Genomic DNA, 26,074 nt, shown 5'->3' on the forward strand with positions numbered 1-26,074 from the left:
CATAAAAATAAAAATAGTAAAACATTTAAAAAGTTATCCTTTTGAGATCAAACTAAAAACCAAATTGATTAAAACGCTATTTGCAATGAAGGTCTACAGTTGCCTCAACAGCACTCTGTAGGGTAGCACCATGGAGTAGCCAGAGGACAGCTAGCTTCCGTCCTTCTCTGGGTACATTGACTTCAAAACAAAACCTAGGTGGCTCATGGTTCTCACCCTCTTCCATAGACTTACACAGTAATTATAACTTCCAGAAGACGTCCTCCAACCTATCAGAGCTCTTGCAGCATGCGAATGAATCTAGCACCGAAAGCATAAGCTACAGTTAACTAGCACTGCAGAGCATACAATGTGGTGAGTAGTTGACGAGTTGTCTCAAAGAGAGAGAAAGACAATAGTCGAACAGTTTTGAACAAATTCATTTCTTAAATGAAGGCGGAGAGAGAGAGAGAGAGAGAGAGAGATAGAGAGAGAGATTTTTTAATTTTTTTACTTACTTAGCTAGCGAGTGCAGCTAGCTAGTTTAACCTACTCAAACACCTGGCTCAATCAGACAGATGCTATGTTAGCTAGCTGGCAATGACTATCCAACACTGGAATTCTTCCAAGTCAAGGTAAGCTTTAGGTTTTACAAACGTATTGCCACTAGGGCCCACCGGTGTAACTGCTAAAACCTAGCAAGATGGCGCTGACAGAGATGGTCACCTCGCTTCGAGTCCTTAGGAAACTATGCAGTATTTAGTTTTTTTATGTATTATTTCTTACATTGTTAGCCCAGAAAATCTTAAGTGTTTTTACATCCAGCTGGGAAGAACTATTGGATATCAGAGCAATGTCAACTTACATTACGACCAGGAATACGACTTTCCTAAAGCGGATCCTTTGTTCGGACCACCACCCAGGACATTGGATCCAATCCCAGAGGCCAACCCAAAACAACATCACCTCAGAAGAGGTAGACGGAGCGGCCTCCTGGTCAGACTTCGAAGGCGTGCACGCCACCCACGGCTTCCGAGTATATTACTCGCCAATGTCCAGTCTCTAGACAACAAGGTGGACAAAATTAGAGTTGCCTTCCAGACAGACATCAGAGATAGTAACATTCTCTGTTTCACGGAAACCTGTCTCTCTCGGGATATGTTGTCGGAGTTGGTACAGCCACCGGGTTTCTTCATGCGTCGCGCCGACAGAAATAAACATCTCTCTGGGAAGAAGGGCGAGGGTGTATGCTTCATGATTAATGACTCATAGTGTACTCATAACAACATACAGGAACTCAAGTCCTTGTCACGACTTCCGCCGAAGTCGGTCCCTCTCCTTGTTCGGGTGGCTTTCGGCGGTCGATGTCACCGGTCTTCTAGCCATCGCCGATCCACCTTTCATTTTCTATTTGTTTTGTCTTGTTTTCACCCACACATGGTATTCATTCCCTCATTACATGTCGTGTATTTAACCCTCTGTTCCCCCCATGTCTGTGTGTGTAATTGTTTATTGTTGAGGTTGGCACGCTTCCGGCTGGTTTGCGCTGGGTTATTTTATTTCCCGTGCTTTGTGGCAGCCTGTACTTTGTACTTTGTGCTGCCTCACTGGATCGTTGGGCATTTGTTTTGTGACGCAGTTGCGGTCTGTGCAAATGATTGCCTTAGTAAAGTGCTTTGTCTACTCATCTCTGCTCTCCTGCGTCTGACTTCGATGCACCAGCTACACTCACCTCTTGACAGTCCTTCTGTTCACCTGACCTATAATTCCTTACAATCAAATGCCAACCATATTATCTCCCACGAGAATTCTCGTCAGTTATCGTCACAGTTGTGTATATCCCCCCTCAAGCAGATACCACAATGGCCCTCAAGGAAATTCACTGGACTCTATGTAAACTGGAAACCATATATCCGGAGGCTGCATTTATTGTAGCTGGGGGTTTTAACAAAGCAAATTTGAGAACAAGGCTACCTAAATCCTATCAACATATCGATTGCAGCACTTGTGCAGGCAATACACTGGACCACTGCTACTCTAACTTCGGCGATACATACAAGGCCCTCCCCCGCCCTCCCTTTGGCAAAACCGACCACGACTCTATTTTCCTCCTGCCGTTCTATAGGCAGAAACTCAAACAGGATGCACCCGTGACTAGAACTATTCAACGCTGGTCTGACCAATCGGAATCCACACTTCAAGATTGTTTTGATCACGCGGTCTGTGAATTGTTCAGAGAATAACATTGATTTATACGCTGACTCGGTCAGTGAGTTTATAAGGAAGTGCATTGGAGATGTTGTACCCACTGTGAATAAAACGTACCCTAACCAGAAACGGTGGAAAGATGGCGGAATTTGCGAAAAACTGAAAATGCGAACCATCGCATTTAACCATGGAAAGATGACTGGGAATATGGCTGAAATATAAACATAGTAGTTATTCCCTCCGCAAGGCAATCAAACAAGTGAAATGTTGGTACAGGGACAAAGTGGAGTCGCAATTCAACGGCTCAGAAAAGTTTGGGGTCACTCAGAAATGTCCTTGTTTTCCATGAAAACATACATGAAATGTATGTAGAGATTTCACCCCATGCTTCCTGAAGCACCTCCCACAAATTGGATTGGCTTGATGGGCACTTCTTACGTACCATACAGTCAAGCTGCTCCCATAACAGCTCAATAGGGTTGAGATCCGGTGACTGTGCTGGCCACTCCATTATAGACAGAATACCAGCTTCCCTAAATAGTTATTGCATAGTTTGGAGCTGTGTTTTGGGTCATTGTCCTGTTGTAGGAGGAAATTGGCTTCAATTAAGCACCGTCTACAGGGTATGGCATGGCGTTGCAAAATGGAGTGATAGCCTTCCTCCTTCAAGATCCCTTTTACCCTGTACAAATCTCCCACTTTACCACAACCAAAGCACCCCCAGACCATCACATTGCCTCCACCATGCTTGACAGATGGCATCAAGCACTCCTCCAGCATCTTTGCATTTTTTTCTGTGTCCCACGAATGTTCTTCTTGGTGATCTGAACACCTCAAACTTATATTCATCTGTCCATAAAACTTTTTTCCAATCTTTCTCTGTCTAGTGTCTGTGTTCTTTTGCCCATCTTAATCTATTATTTCTATTGGCCAGACTGAGAGATGGATTTTTCTTTGCAACTCTGCCTAGAAGGCCAGCATCCCGGAGTCGCCTCTTCACTGTTGACATTGAGACTAGTGTTTTGTGGGTACCATTTAATGAAGCTGCCATTTGAGGACTTGTGAGGCGTCTGTTTCTCAAACTAGACACTCTAATGTACTTGAACTCTTGCTCAGTTGTGCACCGGGGCCTCCCACTCCTCTTTCTATTCTGGTTAGAGTCAGTTTGCGCTGTTCTGTGAAGGGAGTAGTACACAGCGTTGTACGAGATCTTCAGTTTCTTGGCAATTTCCTGCATGGAATAGCCTTCATTTCTCAGAACAAGAATAGACTGACGAGTTTCAGAAGAAAGGTCTTTGTTTCTGGCCATTTTGAGCCTGTAATCAAACTCATAAATGCTGATGCTCCAGATACTCTAAAGAAGGCCAGTTTTATTGCTTCTTTAACCAGTACAATAGTTTTCAGCTGTGCTAACATAATTGCAAAGGGGTTTTCTAATGATTAATTAGCCTTTTAAAATGATAAACTTGGATTAGCTAACACAACGTTCCACTGGAACACAGGAGCGATGGTTGCTGATAAAGGGCCTCTGTACGCCTATGTAGATACAGTGGGGCAAAAAAGTATTTAGTCAGCCACCAATTGTGCAAGTTCTCCCACTTAAAAAGATGAGAGAGGCCTGTAATTTTCATCATAGGTACACTTCAACTATGACAGACAGAATGAGAAAAAAAATCCAGAAAATCCCATTGTAGGATTTTTTATGAATTTATTTGCAAATTACGGTGGAAAATAAGTATTTGGTCAATAACAAAAGTTTCTCAATACTTTGTTATATACCCTTTGTTGGCAATGACACAGGTCAAACGTTTTCTGTAAGTCTTCACAAGGTTTTCACACACTGTTGCTGGTATTTTGGCCCATTCCTCCATGCAGATCTCCTCTAGAGCAGTGACCGCCTCTGCTCTATACGTTTCCTCAAGTTCAAGGCATCCTGGGTAAGCAACTTCAATGCATGATTACACAGTCGCCTCTCCTGTGCTTGAAGGAGAACTGGTCACTGAAATGCAGCCAGTCATTCTCCTCCTTGTCTTCTTCAGAAGATGCAGACACTGTCTGTGTCTCCTCAGTCTCATTGTTATTTTTGCCTTTTTGAAAATCTTCTGACCATCGTTGAGTTTGTGTGCACTGCTTGATTTGTTTGGCCTGTTATGTGCGTGATGCGTGAAATTTTATTTGATTGGTCACTGACTTAACAACGATGAGCAGTTTTTTTTCTGGCTCTGAGGTATCCCGCCTGCGAACTTCCTGTGCCATCATGATCTACTATACTGGATAAATTACAAAATTGTACTCCATAAAGGTAGTGAAGTACAATACTTCATTAAAAACATACTTAAGTTAAATAACTGACTTTGAAAAATACTCTAAAAAGTACAGGTACTCAATTACACTAATGAGTATTTGTAATTCATTAGTTCCACCCCTGTGTCATGACGTTGGCCTGTGGGTAAGGTTTATGACCCCCCCCATAAATACCTTTCTCCCTTCCCCTCTCTTTCTGACCCTACTGAAGGACTGTTGAATAGCCTTTGTTAAATATAGAGAGTCTGGGAACATCAAACAAATGGGGAAAAGGAACCATATTTTGGTAATAAAACCAGTTGGAAATATGCTTTGGAACTTAATGAGTATGGATGTTAGTTCGGTTGTCATCTGAGACATTATGACTGATGACAGGACGACATAAACTGTACCTGGGAAAGTATGCACCCTCTAGTTATCAGAGTCACATGGAATTGTTATGCAATTGAAATGTTTGATATTGAAATTGTTTGTTAGGAGATTAAATGTAATTTTAGCTTCCAAATGAGAGAATTGGGTTTTCATAATAAAAGTGCCCTGCTTAATCAGTGGCCCACCCCTGTGAAGAGACAGGGGTTATAAACAATGAGACACACCCTTCTCCCCTCGCCACTATATAAGACAATGACACAATGTAACGTTAGTTCCACTACGTGAGGCCTGCAGCCTCTGCGTTAAAGGGACACACATGTACAGAACTAAGCCAACCTCGGCGTGAGCTTTGGTTGTGAATGGAATGAACTTTGAACGCTTATTCACTACAGAAGTGATACTTCCTAGCCGTTGAGTTAGCAGCGGCCGCTGTAAATGTGGGCTAGGAAAGGACAGACGGCAGATCCAGTCTAACACAGACGAAGATACCACAACGTATCCAATTTACCACCAGAGACATTCTTCCGAGGACAGGAAGATCTCTCTTGGCCAACCCGGCCTACTATCTATGACCAATCTACCGAAGCGCAGCTCAGAGTAAATATTTATTGCATTTTCCTTTTCCAAATGGGCGGTAATTTAGAATGCATAAGATTCTGTATTTACGATAGCATAGCTGTTTCTTTGTTCCTCAGTCTTCCCGCTCTTTCATTCAAGCCCAACCCCCTTTCTTTGTGTAACAAGCCCCCATGTCGGCTCCGTCCACCAGGGACGTTTTCTGTATGACATCATTTGTATTCTGTGTATATGTAATTCTGTGTGATTAGTTAGGTATTTAGTAAATAAATAATTAAACCCAATTTTGTATTGCTGATTCATCTTGTTAGCCAGGGTTCGTGAAGATAACCAAGAATTTACAACTTTCATTATGAGACTGAAATAAGGTGAGGATTAAGATGACGGCTATCGATGTAAAATATTACTAAATCTTAAGAGTTTATTCGGAAGATAACGGCTCTATAAACGTTCTTCCGTGGTGTCCCGACTTTCTAGTTAATTACATTTACATGATTAGCTTAATCAGGTAATATTAATTACAGAGAAAGGATTTTATAGAATAGCATGTCATATCACTTAATCCGGCATAGCCAAAGACACGACACCTGCTAAAACCCGATACTTTATAATTCTTTGAAGTCTAGTGAAAATAAAGAGTCCATTATTTAACCATGGTTAATCAATTAAATTAATTCATTTTATTATTATAATAAAGTTCATATTTATATCCAAAAACAGCATTTAACATTGGCGCGTGATGTTCAGAAAATGTATTCCCACCAAAACATCCGGTGAATGTGCACATCAATTTACAAAAATACTCATCATAAACATTGACAAAATATATAACAATTATTTAAAGAATTATAGATAGACTACGCCTGGATGCAACCGCTGTGTCAGATTTTAAAATAGCTTTACGGAGAAAGCACATTTTTCAATATTCTGAGTACATAGCTCAGCCATCACGGTGAGCTATTCAGACACCCGCCAAGTTCGGGGCAACCTAAACTCAGAATTAGTATTAGAAATATTCTCTTACCTTTGCTGATCTTCATCAGAATGCACTCCCAGGACTGCTACTTCGACAAGAGATGTTGTTTTTGTTCGAAATAATCCATATTTATGTACAAATACCTCCATTTTGTTCATGCGTACAGATCATTTATCCAAAGGCATAACGCGTGAGAGCGGAACGAGAGACGAAAAGTCAAAATGTTCCATTACCGTACTTATAAGCATGTCAAACGCTGTTTAAAATCAATCTTTATGGTATTTTTAACGTAAAATTGCAATAATATTCCAACCGGACAATAGCGTATTCATTCAAGAAGAAAAAGAAGGAGGGGCGCGCTCGCGGGACCGAGCATATCCAATCCCTTTGTTGCCAGGCAGACCACTCAGTAACTGAGCTCCTATAATGTGCCCAGTGACAGGAGAAGGCTCAAACCACTTTCTGAAGGCTTTAGACAGCCAAGGAAGTGTAACGTCCCCCACAGACACTGTAGCTTCGATAGAGAATCAAAAGAAGAACTACAATTCTGACTTTCCACTTCCTGCTTGGATTTTTCTCATGTTTTTGCCTGCCATATGAGTTCTGTTATACTCACAGACATCATTCAAACAGTTTTAGAAACTTCAGAGTGTTTTTCTATCCAAATCTACTAATAATATGCATATCCTACCTTCTGAGCCTGAGTAGCAGGCAGTTTAATTTGGGCACGCCTTTCATCTGGAAGTCAAAATACTGCCCCCTACCCTAGAGAAGTTAAACTCAGTTTATCACAATTCCTGACATTCAATCTTAGTCAAAATTGTCTTAGGTTAGTTAGGATCACCACTTTATTGTAAGAATGTGAAATGTCAGAATAATAGTAGAGAGATTTTATTTCAGCTTTTATTTCTTTCATTACATTCCCAGTGGGTCAGAAGTTTACATACACTCAATTAGTATTTGGCAGCATTGCCTTTAAATTGTTTAACTTGGGTAAAATGTTTTGGGTAGCCTTCCACAGGCTTCCCACAATAAGTTGGGTGAATTTTGGCCAATTCTTCCTGAGAGAGCTGGTGTATCTGAGTCAGGTTTGTATGCCTCCTGGCTTGCACGCACTCTTTTTCATTTCTGCCCACACATTTTCTATAGGCTTGAGGTCAGGGCTTTGTGATGGCCACTCCAATACCTTGACTTTGTTGTCCTGAAGCCATTTTGCCACAACTTTGGAAGTATGCTTAGGGTCATTGTCCATTTGGAAGACGCATTTGCGACCAAGCTTTAACTTCCTGACATGTCTTGAGATGTTGCTTCAATATATCCACATCATTTTCCTACCTTATGATGCCATCTATTTTGTGAAGTGCACCAGTCCCTCCTGCAGCAAAGCACCCCCACAACATGATGCTGCCACCCCCGTTCCTCATGGTTGGATGGTGTTCTTCAGCTTGCAAGCATTCCCCTTTTTCCTCCAAACATAACGATGGTCATTATGGTCAAACAGTTCTATTTTTGTTTCATCAGACCAGAGGACATTTCTCCAAAAAGTACGCTCTTTGTCCCCATGTGCAGTTGCAAACCGTGGTCTGGCTTTTTTATGGCGGTTTTGGAGCAGTGGCTTCTCTCTTGCTGAGCGGCCTTTCAGGTTGTCGATATATGGCTTGTTTTACTGTGGATATAGATACTTTTGTACCTGTTTCCTCCAGCATGTTCTCATGGTCCTTTGCTGTTGTTCTGGGATTGATTTGCACTTTTAAAACCAAAGTATGTTCATCTCTAGGAAACAGAACGCGTCTCCTTCCTAAGTGGTATGAGACTGCGTGGTCCCATGGTGTTTATACTTGCATCCAATTGTTTGTACAGATGAACGTGGTACCTTCAGGCATTTAGAAATTGCTCCCAAGGATGAACCAGATTTGTGGAGGTCTTGGCTGATTTCTTTTGATTTCCCTATGATGTCAAGCAAAGAGGCACTGAGTTTGAAGGTAGGCCTTGAAATACATCCACAGGTACACCTCCAATTGACTCAAACGATGTCAATTAGCCTATCAGATGCTTCTAACGCCATGACATCATTTTCAGGAATTTTCCAAGCTATTTAAAGGCACAGTCAACTTAGTGTATGTAAACTTCTGACCACTGGAATTGATTCAGTGAAATAATCTGTCTGTAAACAATTGTTGGAAAAATTACTTGTTTCTTGCACAAAGTAGAAGTCTTATCCGACTTGCCAACACTATAGTGTATTAACAAGAAATTTGTGGAGTGGTTGAAAAACAAGTTTTAATGACTCCAACCTAAGTGTATGTAAACTTTCGACTTCATCTGTATTCTTAGCCAAATCCTAATTGGTATGTCACATTTTATGCTCCTTTTGAGGCCCTTCTTGCCTTGTCTCTCGGATCCTTCACAGCTTTGTGGAAGTTACCTGTGTCGCTGATGTTTAGGCCGCGGTATATATTGGTTTTTGTGTGTTCTAGGGCAACGGTGTCTAGTGCAATGAAATTTCTGGTTCTGGCAACGACCTTTTTTTAAACATTATTTTTGTCTTGCTGAGATTTACTGTCAGATTCCAGGTCTGACAGAATCTGTGCAGAAAATCTAGATTCTGCTGTAGGTCCCCCTTGGTTGGGGACAGAAGCACCAGATCATCAGCAAACAGTAGACATTTGACTTCAGATTCTAGCAGGGTGAGGCTGGGTGCTGCAGACTGTTCTAGTGCCCTCGCAATTCGTTGACTCTCTCTCTATCTATCTATCTATCTATCTATATACAGACCATTAGATGAGCTCACCCAATTCCCCCGGCCCCCATTCGGCATCAGCCAAAACGACACTCGTCAAACATGGCATGCGATTAGTGACTTGCTCCATCTTGGCACTGGTTCCCCCTTTCTCTCTCCTCTTCTGTCTCGCTCCTATTTTGTTGTTGAAAGGTCTCCCTTTGGGTTTTGTTTGCTGGGTAGTTGTGATAGCGGTTGCCTGCAGGAGAGAAGAGGGAGAGGTGGGTAAATGACAAGTCTAATTGAGGGGAAATTAAAAAGGCAGCAGAGAACTATCAGTCTTTTAATAAGGCCCATGTTTATCACCGTTGGCAACGCCAAGCCACCTTCTGTTGTTGTGTTGGGAGGGTGGGTGGGTGGAAGGAGCGGGCATGGAAGTGGCATCACACTTTCCTGCCAGAGAAGCGTGCAGGAAGCAGTCAAGTGGAAGAAGAGAATGCATGATTTACCCTGTGGCTAGATACCTGTGTGTAGACATTCACAAACATTCTCTTGTCAGAGGAGGCTGGTTTGGTGTTGATGATGTGTTTTCTTGTATGCCAGATATTGTAGTGGGGGGGGGGGGGGGGGGGCCAGAGGGAAGTGCTCATTTTGGAAGTGGGTTGCTCTTTGACCCTTGTGCAGACCTTTGCTGACAAGTACCAGACCTTCATGTCATGCCTGAACAGCCTTAGTTATCAGTGCAAGCTTGTGTTGCTGATATTCTGGAGTCTCGGCCATGTAAATAGGCTGACAGTACGTGGCCTTCAGATTGCAGGCCTGCATTACTGTGATGACAATGTCAAAGTAGCTAGAAAGGCACTGCTCCGTGTTAGCGGTCATGGGCAGCCTTGCTGTGTGGAGAAGGAGGTGCCATCTGTAGTGTCCATGTAAGGACACAAGGCGAGACCAAAATCCAGACACAGGAGGCAGATGGTAGAGCTCTGATATTTATTATAACAAAGGGAGTAGGCAAAAGCAGGTCGGGGACAGCCGAGAGTTCATAAACCAGGTCAGAGTCCAAACAGTACCAGACGATGGGCAGTCTCGAGGTCATGCCAGGCAGGGGTCAGAAACCAGATCCGAGTCCAAAACAGTACAAGGAGATAGGCAGGCTGGTACTCAGAACAGGCAGAGGGGTCAGGCAGGTGAGTTTGGAGTCAGGACAGGCAAGGGTCAAAACCAGGAGGACTAGAAACAGAGACTGGGGGGGAGGAAGGAGCAAGGAAAACCGCTGGTTGACTTGGCAAACAAGACAAACTGGCACAGAGAGACAGGAAACACATTGATATATACACCGGGGATATTAAGCGACACTTGGAGGGGGTGGAGACAATCACAAGGACAGGTGAACCAGATCAGGGTGTGACAGTCCAAATATTTGTGTCACTTGACATGTTCGAATACTTCTCGACTGTAATGTGATTTGTGGATTCAAATAAAAATATTTTGTGTGTGCGTGCATGCTGGCGTGAAAAAGTGTACCTGCATATGTGTGTGTATGCGTGTATGTAAGAGCATTTGGCTTTACTGAATGTTAGCTATTATAGAATGATTCAAGCCTCCATTTAAACCCCTAGAGTCTATTGACGCACCGGTATGTCAATCTAAGTAACATAAGAGAAAGATCCCCATCAGAATCCGTCAGTTTAAGCTAGAGATCTGCTGGGCTTTTTTTGCACGGGCTGCGTCTCAATCCACCACATCCGCCTACGTCGCCCTTTTGCGTCTGCGGTAGAAAGTGGCAGAGCTACAGCGCTGTTCATCAGAACAGGAGACATCCCGAAAAATTGGTCTTCTCACGAAAACGACGGTAGCATCCGACTGGTTTGGCCTACAAACTAATATGACCACAATATAGAAAGGGGAGACTCTCACAGGACTCGTCTAAGGGTAACCAATACAAATGAATGGAAGTATGGAGGTAGTTTTGTGCCAACAAAAATAAGGTGTTAAATATGTGTAAAAAATATATATATTTCCTGAGCTTTCTTATATCTTCTAGTTATAGGACAGATACTTCAAAATGTTATTCCTTGTGATTTATTTATTTTGATACCTAAAGGGAGAGGAGAACTTGAGAAATGCATACACTCTGTACAGTGTCTGTGGGTGTGTGCGTGTGAATGTGTTTCTGTCTGTTTTATTGCCTTGCCCTACAGCTGCCCGTATTGACGACCACTCTGAGATTAAAATGTGTCTTTGAGCATAATCAATGATGGGCCATTCATACTACGGACACGTTCTGCTTCCCAAATGGCATCCTATTCCCTTTATAGTGCCCTACTTTGACCAGTGTCCATAGGGCACTATAAAGGGAATAGGGTGCCATTTGGGACAACGTGTGTATGTCCCAGTCACTGAGAAGAAAAGCCTATTAGATAGATAAAGTCCAGTGGACACAGTAGAGAGAAGATCAGGTCAGGTAATCAGTGATCTGTGCTCACCTCCCTTACATCCCTAACAGAGTCACAGTGGTGGTAAAAGCAGTCAGGTCACCCATGATAAAAGTCAGTATTCGACTTCCATCCACGTCTGAGGACGTCGGGAGAGGACATGGAAACCAACCACTAGGGGCAACAGTGAGCACTGTTACCTTCAAGTAGGTTTTGGTTTTCGCTACGGCATTGTGGATGGGCATAAGCATCTGCCTCTGATTCCAAAGGTTGTAAATTCAAATCCAGCGATCAAAAGTTGTTTTTGAGATTTTGGTTTTAAGCCTATCCCTATCCTTAACTCTTACTTTAACCATTCAGTGTTAATTCCTAAACTTAACCCTAACCTTGAAAATATAGATTTAATGACAAAACTTAACTTTAAACACTTAGAAATGTGACATTTGCAACAAATTTGATGTTTGAAAAACATGGATGAACATCTAATTCTGACATGAGACTGTGAGAGCTAGTTGGGTAAAAGAATCCATTTGAGCAGTGTGGTTCTGGTGTGGAGAGCTGGCTGTGGTAGCATCTTTATTAATCCCCCCTCCTCCCCTCCTCCGCTCTCAGTCCCTTATTCCATCCTACCCTTATGGGATCCCATGCATTAATTATTAATTCTAATTTGTTGATTAATTCTGCACGGCTCCTTAACTCTCCCCCTTGTCTCTCCCTTCCTACCCTTCTGACTCGCTCTCTTTCCTTCTATCTCCCATTCCCTCTCCTTTCCTTTATACCTCCCTCTCGCTCTCCCTCCCTCTCATCTCTCTCGCTCTCCATCTCCCTCCCTCGTCCTCTCTCTCTGTGACAGGATCCATTAGGATGTCTCTCATGGCTCGCCTGTTCCCCTGTAATAGATGACCTCACACGAATATTAATGTTCTGTAACATTAACAATATCACATCTTATTCTCCGGTTCCCCGCTCCCCCACCATACTATACCCTCTAAATACCCTTCAGTGCTCTCTCTCTCTCGCATACTTTCTCTCTCTCGCATACTTTCTCTCTCTGGCATACTTTCTCTCTCTGGCATACTTTCTCTCTCTCGCATACTTTCTCTCAGTAGGGGATCTCAGTTCGGTCCACACGGTGAACCCAAATTAATATATTTTTTTTAACTAGGCCTATAGGCTATGCCTACACTGCGTTGCATGCCTGTTCTTTCTTCTACCTATTCCGAATAAAAAACAACTATAGCCCATGTGCACAATGTAATCAAAATTCTAATCTTAATGAACGCATTTCAAACTCTGCTTTTGTGAGCCGCAGACAGGAACTAGTTCTGAACGATGTCGAGCGGTAGGGTCGATAAACCAGGAGGATTCTCCATCATCGTTTAAATCTTCAGTTTGAGAACATTTCGGCTTCCCAGTAGATTACAACGACGATGGACATAGAGAGTATGTCACCACTGCTCAATGAAAATAGCACAACTTTGTCTCCCGTCTGCATTCAAGCAGCACTTTGAGGCTGATTCTGACCAGGCTAAAGAAATTACAAGAGCAATAGGTATGTTTATAGCCACGGATATGCACCCATTCTCGGTGGTTGAGAAGAATAAGGGGTTTAAACACCTCGTTAAAGTGCTCAAGACACCTTACGAACTTTGCCCTCTAGCACCCATTTCAGCAAATAAGTAGTACCCGCTCTATATAAGCGAGCTAACTCTTTTTGACTATGCACACACACTGGACACTCACACACACATACTTACACTGAAACGCCAACACATAGACACACACACACTCAGTCAAACAGAACATGTACACATTTGCCACACACACACACTTACACACCAATGGCGGTTGGTGCCGTTTAAGATTGGGAGGACGACTTCACTTTTTATGAGCATGGACTCCCTTAAGAAAAAAGATTGCAGTCAGAGTGCAGTATAACTACAGTTGGGGTGCAGTATAAATGCAGTATGCTCCAAATACTCTCGTTCTCTCACTGTCAACTGTTTTCATTTTCAGCAAACTTAACATGTGTAAATATTTATATGAACATAACAAGATTCGACAACTGAGACATAAACTAAACAAGTTCCACAGACATGTGACTAACAGAAATGGAACAATGTGTCCCTGAACAAACGGGGGGTCAAAATCAAAAGTAACAGTCAGTATCTGGTGTGGCCACCAGCTGCATTAAGTACTGCAGTGCATCTCCTCCTCATGGACTGCACCATCTGTGAGATGTTACCCCACTCTTCCACGAAGGCACGTGCAAATTCCCGGACATTTCTGGGGTGGAATGGCCCTAGCCTTCACCCTCCGATCCAACAGGTCGCAGACGTGCTCAATGGGATTGAGATCCGGGCTCTTCGATGGCCATGGCAGAACACTGACATTCCTGTCTTGCAGAAAATCACGCACAGAACGAGCAGTATGGCTGGTGGCATTGTCATGCTGGAGGGTCATGTCAGGATGAACCTGCAGGAAGGGTGCCACATGAGGGAGGAGGATGTCTTCCCTGTAACGCAAAGCGTTGAGATTGCCTGCAATGACAACAAACTCAGTCCGATGATGCTGACACACCGCCCCAGACCATGACGGACCCTCCACCTCCAAATCGATCCCGCTCTAGAGTACAGGCCTCGGTGTAACGCTCATTCCTTCGACGATAAACGTGAATCCGACCATCACCCCTGGTGAGACAAAACCGCGTGTCATCAGTGAAGAGCACTTTTTGCCAGTCCTGTCTCGTCCAGTGGGTTTGTGCCCATAGGCGACGTTGTTGCCGGTGAAGTCTGGTGAGGACCTGCCTTACAACAGGCCTACAAGCCCTCAGTCCAGCCTGTCATGTCTGCTCCCGCTCTTCCCTTCCCCTGGCGCTTGAGGGCGCCAGATGACCCTTCATCACGCACTCCTGCCATCCATCACACACACCTGCCTTCCCTTGTCACACGCATTCAGTGTTATTGCACTCACCTGGACTCACTTATCACATGTTCATTTCCTCCCCTATATTTGTCTGTTCCGTTGCTCTGTTCCCTGCTGCTGCATTGATTGTCTTTGTATTTGTTTCTGACGCTGTTCCTGTCTCGTCTATGTCAGTTGTTTATTAAATGTTTACTCCCCGTACCTGCTTCGTCCCTCCAGCGTCAATTCATGTGGTCTGCCACTGCGAGGACGATCAGCTGTCCATCCTGTCTCCCTGTAGCGCTGTCTTAGGCGTCTCACAGTACGGACATTGCAATGTATTGCTCTGGCCACATCTGTAGTCCTCATGCCTCCTTGCAGAGTCAGTAGATATGCCTTTTTAGTGTCCTAAGTTTTCATAACTTTGACCTTAATTGCCTACCGTCTGTATGCTGTTAGTGTCTTAATGACCGTTCCACAGGTGCATGTTCATTAATTGTTTATGGTTCATTGAACAAGCATGGGAAACAGTGTTTAAACCCTTTACAATGAAGATCTGTGAAGTTATTTGGATTTTTACGAATTATCTTTGAAAGACAGGGTCCTGAAAAAGGGACGTTTCTTTTTTTGCGGAGTTTACTGCAATCTTTTTTTGTAAGGGCTTATTTCTATTACAGCATATTGGATGACTGTCATTCCTATTCCATTCACCCAGGTCAATTTAACATCGATAGGTTCAGGCTACTGCATGATACTCAAACTTTTCCTTTACCATCATGAAATTACTACAACCTAGCCTATGAATAAAAGTTTACAACGTAAGTGCATAACTCGAGAAATTTTAGTAATCAAGGTGACAAACATTGACAAATTCAATACTGCCTTGCACACTCTTGCCTGCATCTAGCTGATCTAGGGTGTAATCATTAGTCCAATAGTTCAAAATGAGAGTTTCTATTGGACAAATTCAGGTATGTTTATTCCTGTTTTGTTCCGTTTTCAAAAAGTTTTTCAACAGAATCAGCGGAATCAATACACCCCTGATCACACACAAACACAGTTCACTTTCATAGCAGCAACATAAAAAAAGTTTGATCCCTTTTACCGTTGTATTCCTTCCCGCATCTACACGCTCTCCTCGGAATAGTTCCAGTGTTGGATAGCCCTAGCCAGCTAGCCAACATAGCATCTCTCTCTGTTTGAGCGGGCTAAACTAGCTAGCTGCATTCACTAGTTAAGTAGGCTAAGTGAAAAGAATACAACAAAATCATTTGCTTCTCCTTCATTTTTTAAGAAATGTATTTATTCTAAACTCTTCAACTATTGTCTTTCTCACTCTGAGTCAACTACTCACCAGATTTTATGCACTGCAGTTTTGTTTTGAAGTCAATGTACCCAGAGGAGGACAGAAACGAGGTGTCCTCTGGCTACACCATGATGCTACCCTACAGTGTGCTGTTGAGGCAACTGTAGACCTTCATTGTAAACCACTGTTTTAATCAATTATTTGGTTTTTAATGTTTCATTATTTTTTTTTATGAAATTCACTAATGGTCCTCCCTTTCCTCCACACTCACACTCATCACATACGTTTCTGCTACTTTCTATTATCTATCCTGTTGCCTAACTATATGTACATAGAGTATCTACCTCAATTTCCTCGTAACCCTGCACATTGACGCTGTACTTGTTCCCCATGTATATAGCCACGCTGTCATTGCTCATTGTTGGTTTATTCCTCGTGTTACTATTTTGTTCTTTTTCTATTATTATTTGATTTGTTTGTATTCTGCATTGTTGGGAAGGGCCTGCATGTAAGCATATCACATTTTCACTTTTTCCGAAGCATGTGACAATAAAAATGTGATTGATTTTATTTGATCTATGCCCCACACTTACACTGACCCCCCCAACACTACATATGCCCACACACACATAACATGCAGACATATGCATTCTGACACCACACAAAAATTCACACACTTTCACACTCACCACATATGCTGCTGCTACTGTTCATTATCTATCCTGTTGCCTAGTCACTTTACCCCTACCTATATGTACAGTGAGTACATAGCTACCTCAATTAATTCGTACCCCTGTACATCAACTCGGGACTGGTACTCCCTGTATATATAGCCAGGTTATTTTCTACTCCCTATATATAGCCAAATTATTTTTATTTGTTACTTGTTATTTTTGAAAATATATACATACACGTACACTACCGTTCAAAATATTGGGGTCACTTAGAAATGTCCTTGTTTTTGAAAGAAAATAAAAAATTGGTACATTAAAATAACATTAAATTGATCAGAAATACAGTGTAGACATTGTTAATGTTGTAAATGCCTGTTGTAGCTGGAAGAGGCTGATTGTTAATGGAATATCTACATAGGCGTACAGAGGCCCATTATCAGCAACCATCACTCCTGTGTTCTGATGGCACGTTGTGTTAGCTAATCCAAGTTTCTCTGTCCAATTACAAAAAACCTTGTTCAGTAATCATCTCTCTTGTTAGTTGGCGGTGAACTATGTAGCCATTGAGGGCCACAGTGTCGATCAGATGGAAAAATATCTTCTTATACCACTTGGTAGTTTTCCGAGCGTATTCCACAAAGCTGTTTATCATGTCTGCCTTATCCACTGCCCCCATTTTGCGATTAAAGTCAAACACACAGTCTGGTTTGATCTTTCTCTCTCTCTCGTCAGGTGGTCCACCTTCCATGTGGCTCTCTCTTCTTCTGTAGCTCCAAGGCATAGCGATTGGTGTCCTCAACTTCGTCTCCCACCAGCTCCTCTGTCAGAAACAGCTTGAAGCACTCTGCTACAGAGGGAGATGACAAGGGGCTTTGCACTCCATACTGTGACTCATCAAAGCCAACAGCAGGGCCAGGAGGGGTGAAATGGCTGTCGGCCTTCCAGCTACAACAGACATTCAAATCAAATCACATTTTATTGGTCACATACACATGGTTAGGATACGTTAATGCGAGTGTAGCGAAATGCTCGTGCTTCTACACTGCGTGCACAATTATTAGACAAGTGAGTATTCTGATCTTATCATTGTTTCTATTCACATTTTCGAACTCCAAACCATATAAACTTGAATGCTTATTGGATTTAATCATTTTCAGGTGATATGTATTTGTGTAATGAGGGAGGGTGTGGTGAAAGTGAATAACACCTTATATCAAGGTGTGCATAATTATTAGGCAGCCTCATTACCTCAGGTAAAATGGGCCAAAAAAGAAATTTAACTGACACTGAAAATCAGAAAAATGTAAAATGCCTTTCAGACGAATGCGACACTCTTTAAATAGCTAAACTATTGAGGTGTGACCACCGGACATTCAAACGTTTTGTTGCGAATAGTCAACTGGGGCGCAAAAAACGCATGGGGAAGAAAAGGTGCAAATCAACTGCAAAAGACTTGAGAAGAATTAAACGTCCAACTACCAGGAACCCATTATCCTCCAGTGCCACCGTATTCCAGAACTGCAACCTACCTGGAGTGTTCAGAAGTACAAGGTGTCAAGTGCTCAGAGACATGGCCAAGGTCAAGAAGACTGAAACAAGACCGCCACTGAATAAGATTCACAAGTTGAAGCGTCAAGATTGGGCAAAGAAATACCCGAAGACAGATTATTCAAAGGTTTTATGGACAGATGAAATGAAAGTAACTCTTGATGGACCAAATGGATGGGCCCGTGGCTGGATCAGTAATGGACACAGGGCACCACTTTGAGTCAGGTGCCAGCAAGGTGAAGGAGGGGTACTGGTATGGGCTGCTATCATTGAGGATGAGATAGTTGGACCTTTTCGGGTTGAAGATGGACTGAAATTCTTTCGTCAAACAGTGGTACAGGAAGAAGTCCTCAGCATTCTAGAAGGCCATGATCTTTATGCAGGACAATGCTCCATCACATGCATCCAAGTACTCCACTGCTTGGCTAGCCAGCAAGGGCCTCAAAGATGCCTTAATAATGACCTGGCCCCCTTCCTCACCTGACTTAAATCCTATTGAGAACTTGTGGGCCCTTCTCAAACGTGAGATTTACAGTGATGGAAGACAATACACCTTTTTGAACAGCATTTGGGAGGCTGTGGTTGCTGCTTCAGTGAAAATTGATCGTGAACAGATCAAGAAACTGACAGACTCCATGGATGGAAGGCTCATGGCAGTTATTGAAAATAAGGGTGGCTATATTGGTCACTGAATATTTTTGAAAGGCCAAAAATGTTATATAATTGTCATTTTGTGTTACTTATCTGTTACACTTACTCTAAAAATGAGTTGAGAGAGACTATTTTTGTAATTTAGTTGCCTAATAATTGTGCACTGTTATATATTTCCCTGAGAAAGACAAAACTCACTTTTCCTTTGTTAAACATTCAGGTTTGAGGTTCAATAACATTTTGGATTGACTGAGAGCATTGTTTGTTCAACAATAAATTTCATCCCGAGGAATACAATTTGCCGAATAATTGTGCACGCAATGTAGTTCCAACAGTGCAGTAATATCTAACAAATGTGCGATAGCCTTGCGGCATAGGCAAGATGCAATAGATTGTATAAAATACAGTATATACACATGAGATGAGTAATGTAGGATATGTAAACATTATTTAAAGTGACTAGTGATACCTTTTATTAAATCCATTTATTAAAGTGGCCAGTGATTTGAGTGTGTTGGCAGCAGCCTCTATATGTTAGTGATGGCTGTTTAACAGTCTGATGGCCTTGAGATTGAAGCCGTTTTTCAGTCTCTCGGTCCCAGCTTTGATGCACCTGTACTGACCTCTCCTTCTGGATTATAGCGAGGTGAACAAGCAGTGGCTCGGGTGGTTGTTGTCCTTGATGATCTTTTTGGCCTTCCTGTGACATTGGGTGCTGTAGGTGTCCTGGAGGACAGGTAGTTTGCCCTTGGTGATGTGTTGGGCAGACCGCACTACCCTCTGGAGAGCCTTGCGGTGAGGGCGGTGCAGTTGCCGTACCAGGCAGTGATACAGCCCGACAGGATGCTCTTGATTGTGCATCTGTAAAAGTTTGTGGGCTTTAGGTGACAAGCCACATTTCTTCAGCATCCTGAGGTTGAAGACATTTCAGTTTGTTTGTGATGTGTTTGCCGAGGAACTTAAAACTTTCCACCTTCTCCACTACTGTCCCGTCAATGTGGATAGGGGGGTGCTCCCTCTGCTGTTTCCTGAAGTCCACGATCATCTCCTTTGTTTTGTTGACTGAGACGTTATTTTCTTGACACAACACTCCGATGACCCTCACCTCCTCCCTGTAGGCTGTCTCGTTGTTGTTGGTAATCAAGCCTACCACTGTAGTGTCATCTGCAAACTTGATGATTGATTTGGAGGCGTACATGGCCATGCAGTCATGGGTGAACAGGGAGTACAGGAGAGGGCTGAGAATGTATCCATGTGAGGATCAGCGGGGTGGAGATGTTGTTTCCAACCTCCACCACCTGGGGACGGCCCGTCAAAGTCCAGGACCCAGTTGCACAGGGCGGGGTCGAGACCCAGAGTCTCAAGCTTAATGATGAGTTTGGAGGGTACTATGGTGTTGAATGCTGAGCTGTAGTCGATGAACAGCATTCTTACATAGGTATTCCTCTTGTCCAGACGGGATAGGGCAGTGTGATGGCGATTGCATCATATGTGGACCTATTGGGGCGGTAAACAAATTGGAGTGGGTCTAGAGTATCAGGTAGGGTGGAGGTGATATGATCCTTGACTAATCTCTCAAAACACTTCATGATGACAGAAGTGAGTGCTACAGGGGGTGGTCATTTAGTTCAGTTACCATAGCTTTCTTGGGAACAGGAACAATGGTGGTCATCTTGAAGCATGTGGGGACAGCAGACTGGGATAGGGATTGATTGAATATGTCCGAAAACACTCCAGCCAGCTGGTATGCGCATGCTCTGAGGATGTGGCTAGAGATGCCGTCTGGGCTGGCAGCCTTGCGAGGGTTAACATGTTTAAATGTTTTACTCACGTCGGCCACGGAGAAGGAGAGCCCACAGTCTTTGGTAGCGGGCCGTGTCTGTGGCACTATATTGCGCGCAAAGAAGTTGTTTAATTTGTCTGGGAGCAAGACGTCGATGTCCTTGACGGGGCTGGTTTCCTTTTTGTAATCCGTGATTGTCTGTAGACCCTGCCACATACATCTCATATTTGAGCCGGTGAATTGCGAATCTACTTTGTCTCTATACTGACGCTTTGCTTGATTGATTGCCGCGGAGGGAATAACTACGATGTTTGCACAGTGTCTTGCAAAAGTATTTTTCCTATTTTGTTGCATTACAACCTGTAACTTAAATTGATTTTTATTTGTATTTCATGTAATGGACATACACAAAATTTAAACGGAAAAGTGTTTTTTGCATATGTATTCACCCCCTTTGCTATGAAGCCCCTAAATAAGATCTGGTGCAACCAGTTACCTTCAGAAGTCGCATAATTAGTTAACCTCTCTAGGGTAGGTGGGACGAAATCGTCCCACCTACGCAACAGCCAGTGTAATCCCGTGGCGCGATATTCAAATACCTTAGAAATGCTATTACTTCAATTTCTCAAACATATGACTATTTTACACCATTTTAAAGACAAGACTCTCGTTAATCTAACCACACTGTCCGATTTCAAAAAGGCTTTACAACGAAGGCAAAACATTAGATTATGTCAGCAGAGTACCCAGCCAGAAATAATCAGACACCCATTTTTCAAGCTAGCATATAATGTCACAAAAAACAAAACCACAGCTAAATGCAGCACTAACCTTTGATGATCTTCATCAGATGACACACCTAGGACATTATGTTACACAATACATGCATGTTTTGTTCAATCAAGTTCATATTTATATCAAAAACCAGCTTTTTACATTAGCATGTGACGTTCAGAACTAGCATACCCACCGCAAACTTCCGGTGAATTTACTAGATTACTCACGATAAACGTTCACAAAAAACATAATTATTTTAAGAATTATAGATACAGAACTCCTCTATGCACTCGCTATGTCCGATTTTAAAATAGCTTTTCGGTGAAAGCACATTTTGCAATATTCTAAGTAGATAGCCCGGCATCACAGGGCTAGCTATTTAGACACCCGCCAAGTTTAGCCCTCACCAAAGTCAGATTTACTATAAGAAAAATGTTATTACCTCTGCTGTTCTTCGTCAGAATGCACTCCCAGGCCTTCTACTTCAATAACAAATGTTGGTTTGGTTCAAAATAATCCATAGTTATGTTCAAATATCCTCTGTTTTGTTCATGCGTTCAAGACACTATCCGAAAGGGTAAAGAAGGGTGACACGCCCGACGCGTTTCGTGACAAAAAAATTCGAAATATTCCATTACCGTTCTTCGAAGCATGTCAACCACTGTTTAAAATCGATTTTTATGCCATTTTTCTCGTAAAAAAGCGATAATATTCCGACCGGGAATCTGTGTTTTAGTTCAAATAGAGAGAAAATAAAAACATGGGGTCGCCTCGTGCACTCGCCTCAGTCTCATTGTCCTCTGATAGACCACTTACCAAAGGCGCTAATGTTTTTCAGCCAGGGGCTGCAAAGACGTCATTCAGCTTTTTCCCGGGTTCTGAGAGCCTATGGGAGCGGTAGGAAGTGTCACGTTACAGCAAAGATCCTAAGTTTTCAATAAACAGAGTCAAGAAGCCCAAGGAATGGTCAGAGAGGGCACTTCCTGTACAGAATCTTCTCATGTTTTTGCCTGCCATATGAGCTCTGTTATACTCACAGACACCATTCAAACAGTTTTAGAAACTTTAGGGTGTTTTCTATCCAAAGCCAATAATTATATGCATATTGTAGTTTCTGTCCAGTAGTAATAACCAGATTAAATCGGGTACGTTTTTTATCTGGCCGTGTAAATACTGCCCCCTAGCCCTAACAGGTTAAATAAAGTCCACCTGTGTGCAATCTAAGATTCACATGATCTCAGTGTGTGTGTATATATACACCTCTTCTGAAAGGCCACAGAGTCTGCAACACCACAAAGCAACGGGCACCACCAAGCAAGCGACACGATGAAGGCCAAGGAGCTCTCTAAACAGGTCAGGGACAAAGCTGTGGAGAAGTACAGATCAGGTTTGGGTTATAAAACATATCCAAAACTTTGAACATCCCACTGAGCACCATTACATCCATTATTTAAAAAAATGGAAAGAATATGGCACTGCAACGAACCTGCCAAGAGGGCCTCCCACCAAAACTCACAGACCAGGCACGGAGAGGCAACAAACAGACCAAAGATAACTCTGAAGGAGCTGCAAAGCACCACAGCGGAGATTGGAGTATCTGTCCATAGGACCACTTTAAGCCGCACACTCCACGGAGCTGGGCTTTACGTAAGAGTGGCAATAAAAGACATTGCTTAAAGAAAAAAATAAACAATCACGCTTGGTGTTTGCCAAAAGGCATGTGGGGAGACTCCCCAAACATATGGAAGTAGGTACTCTGGTCAGATGAGATTAAAATTCAGCTTTTTGGGCATCAAGGAAAATGCTATGTCTGGCGCAAAACAACACCTCGTCACCCCGAGAGCACCATCCCCACAGTGAAGCATGGTGGTGGCAGCATCATGCTGTAGGGATGTTTTTCATCAGTAGGGACTGGGAAAACGGTCAGAATTGAAGGAATGATGGATGGCGCTAAATACAGGGAAATTCTTGAGAGAAACCTGTTTCAGTCTTACAGAGAATTGAGACTGGGACAGAGGTTCACCTTCCAGCAGGACAATGACCCTAAGCATACTGCTAAAGCAACACTTGAGTGGTTTAAGGGGAAACATTTAAATGTCTTGGAATGGCCTAGTCAAAGCCCAGACCTCAATCCAATTGAGAATCTGCAGTATCACTTAATTGTTGTACACCAGCGGAACCCATCTAACTTGAAGGAGCTGGAGAAGTTTTGCCTTGATGAATGGGCAAAAATCTCAGTGGCTAGATATGCCAAGCTTATAGAGACATATCCCAAGAGACTTGCAGCTGTAATTTCTGCAAAACGTGGCTCTACAAAGTATTGACTTTGGGGGGCTGAATAGTTATGCACGCTCAAGTTGTTTTTTTATACTTATTTCTTGTTTGTTTCACAATTAATAAAATATTTAGCATCTTCAAAGTGGTAGGCATGTTGTGTAAATCAGATGATACAAACCCCCCCCAAAAAATCAATTTTAATTCCAGGTTGTACGGCAACAAAATAGGAAAAATTCCAAGGAGGGTGAATACTTTCGCAAGCCCATTTATTCGGTCATTTAGTCATGTCGCCTTGCCATGACTAAATGCAGTGGTTCGCGCTTTCAGTTTTGCACAAATGCTGCTATCAATCCATGGTTTCTGGTTAGGGAAGGTTTTAATAGTCACAGTAGGTACCATATCTCCATTGCACTTCCTAATAAACTCACTCATTGAGTCAGCATATACGTCAATTTTATTGTCTGAGGCTACCTGGAATATATCCCAGTCTGCGTGATCGAAGCAATCTTGAAGCGCGGAATCCAATTGGTCAGACCAGCGTTGGATAGACCTAAGCACGGGCACATCCTGTTTTAGTTTCTGCCTATAGGAGGGGAGCAACAAGATGGAGTCAGGGTCAGATTTGCCGAAGGGAGGGCCTTGTATGCATCGCGGAAGTTAGAGTAGCAGTGGTCCAGTGTTTTGCTCGAGCGGGTTCTACAATCAATGTGCTGGTAGAATTTAGGTAGCCTTGTTCTCAATATAGCTGTGTTAAAATCCCCAGCTACAATAAATGCACCCTCAGGATATATGGTGTCCAGTTTACATAGAGTCCAGTGAAGTTCTTTCAGGGCCGTCGAGGTATCTGCTTGGGGGGATTATACACGGCTGTGACTATAATCGAAGGGAATTCTCTTGGGAGATAATGCGGTCTGCATGTGATTGTAAAGAATTCTAGGTCAGGTGAACAAAAGGAATTGAGTTCCTGTATGTTGTTATGATTACACCATGAGTCATTAATCATGAGGCATACACCCCCGCCCTTCTTCTTACCAGAGAGATGTTTGTTTCTGTCAGTGTGACGCATGAAGAAACCTGGTGGCTGTACCGACTCTTACAACATATCCCGAGTGAGCCATGTGTCCGTGAAACAGAATGTTACAATCTCTGATATCTCTCTGGAAGGCAACTCGTTCCCTAATTTTGTCCACCTTGTTGTCTAGAGACTGGACATTGGCGAGTAACATGCTCGGAAGCGGTGGATGGTGTGCTCGCCTTCTAAGTCTGACCAGGAGGCCGCTCCATCTACCTCTCCTGCGGCAACGACGTTGTTTTGGGTCAGCCTCTGGGATTAGATCCAATGTCCAGGGTGGAGGTCCGATCAAAGGATCAACTTCGAGGAAGTCGTATTCCTGGTCGTAATGTTAGTAAGTTGACGTCACTCTTATATCCAATAGTTCTTCTTGGCTGTATGTAATAACACTTAAGATTTTCTGGGCTAACAATGTAAGAAATAATACATTAAAAAAACAAATTACTGCATAGTTTCCTGTTTCCCATCTCTGTCGGCACCATCTTGCTGAACCGGTACTTCACTCACTGTTGGTCTTCCTCCATCACCACCAGAATCTTCAGAGGGACCTGGGACTTCGTCGGTGGGCAAGGGGTCCCCAGATGCAGGATTCTCAATGGCCACAAGGTTGGGGGCAGATCCCACTGTCATTGTCAGTATCTGATTCCTCACTGTCATACTCAGAATCACTGTGAGAATTTACAAAAATAATGGTTTGTGTGAAAAATCATTTCTTTATTTACTGTTTTATTCAGGTTTTCAAATACTGGTGACAAATCATGTATTCTGATCTTACATAGATTGTAATGGACACATATCATGTGTGCAAAATCTTTTTTGAAGGTTGTACTGATTAGGATGAGCTAATGCTAAGCTATTTTACCAGCTACAGTATGTGCGGAGCCATGTTCATTGACATCATTCAATGCATTCTGGGTGTCACATAAACGTCCGTCAGAACAAAGATTTTAAGCAAAATGAGGTGAAGGGATGGTTCATTTGTCTTTTGAGTAAACTTCCGGAAGTGAATGATGGGAAGTGAATGATGGTAGATGACACACCCCCTTCGCCTTCAACATGCATACTGCAAACATACCCAACTCATCTTGTTACCTCTTGTCTTTTGTTGATGCAGGAAAAACAAACATGGCGGCTCGCACAAACTCTACCCACCATCGGATTACTTTCGACTTTTAGAAAGTGTTTTACTCAATTATTTTGATCACAGTCAGCGTTTGAGCTGGCCAGACTGATTTTTCACAGAAATATTTTGCACAAAACATTGTCCTCGAGCAGTTTATTTTTGGATGCAATGTTCAGACATAGGAACAGCATAACACAATTCTCATCCACACCCGTGATGTGATGAAAAGTAAATAGTAACTGCTATTAGCTAATTCATATCATGGTTTCTGTCAGCCGAGAGAGTTGGCTAAATATGACCGCTTGTGTGAGCTCACTCTTTACTCAGCGCTAGGACTAATGTAGCCTACATTTTCCGATTTGGATGAGAATTGTGTTATGCTGTTTCTAT

Source organism: Salmo trutta, chromosome 34 (genome assembly GCF_901001165.1).
Source record: "Salmo trutta chromosome 34, fSalTru1.1, whole genome shotgun sequence".
In the NCBI taxonomy this organism is placed as follows: Eukaryota; Metazoa; Chordata; class Actinopteri; order Salmoniformes; family Salmonidae; genus Salmo; species Salmo trutta.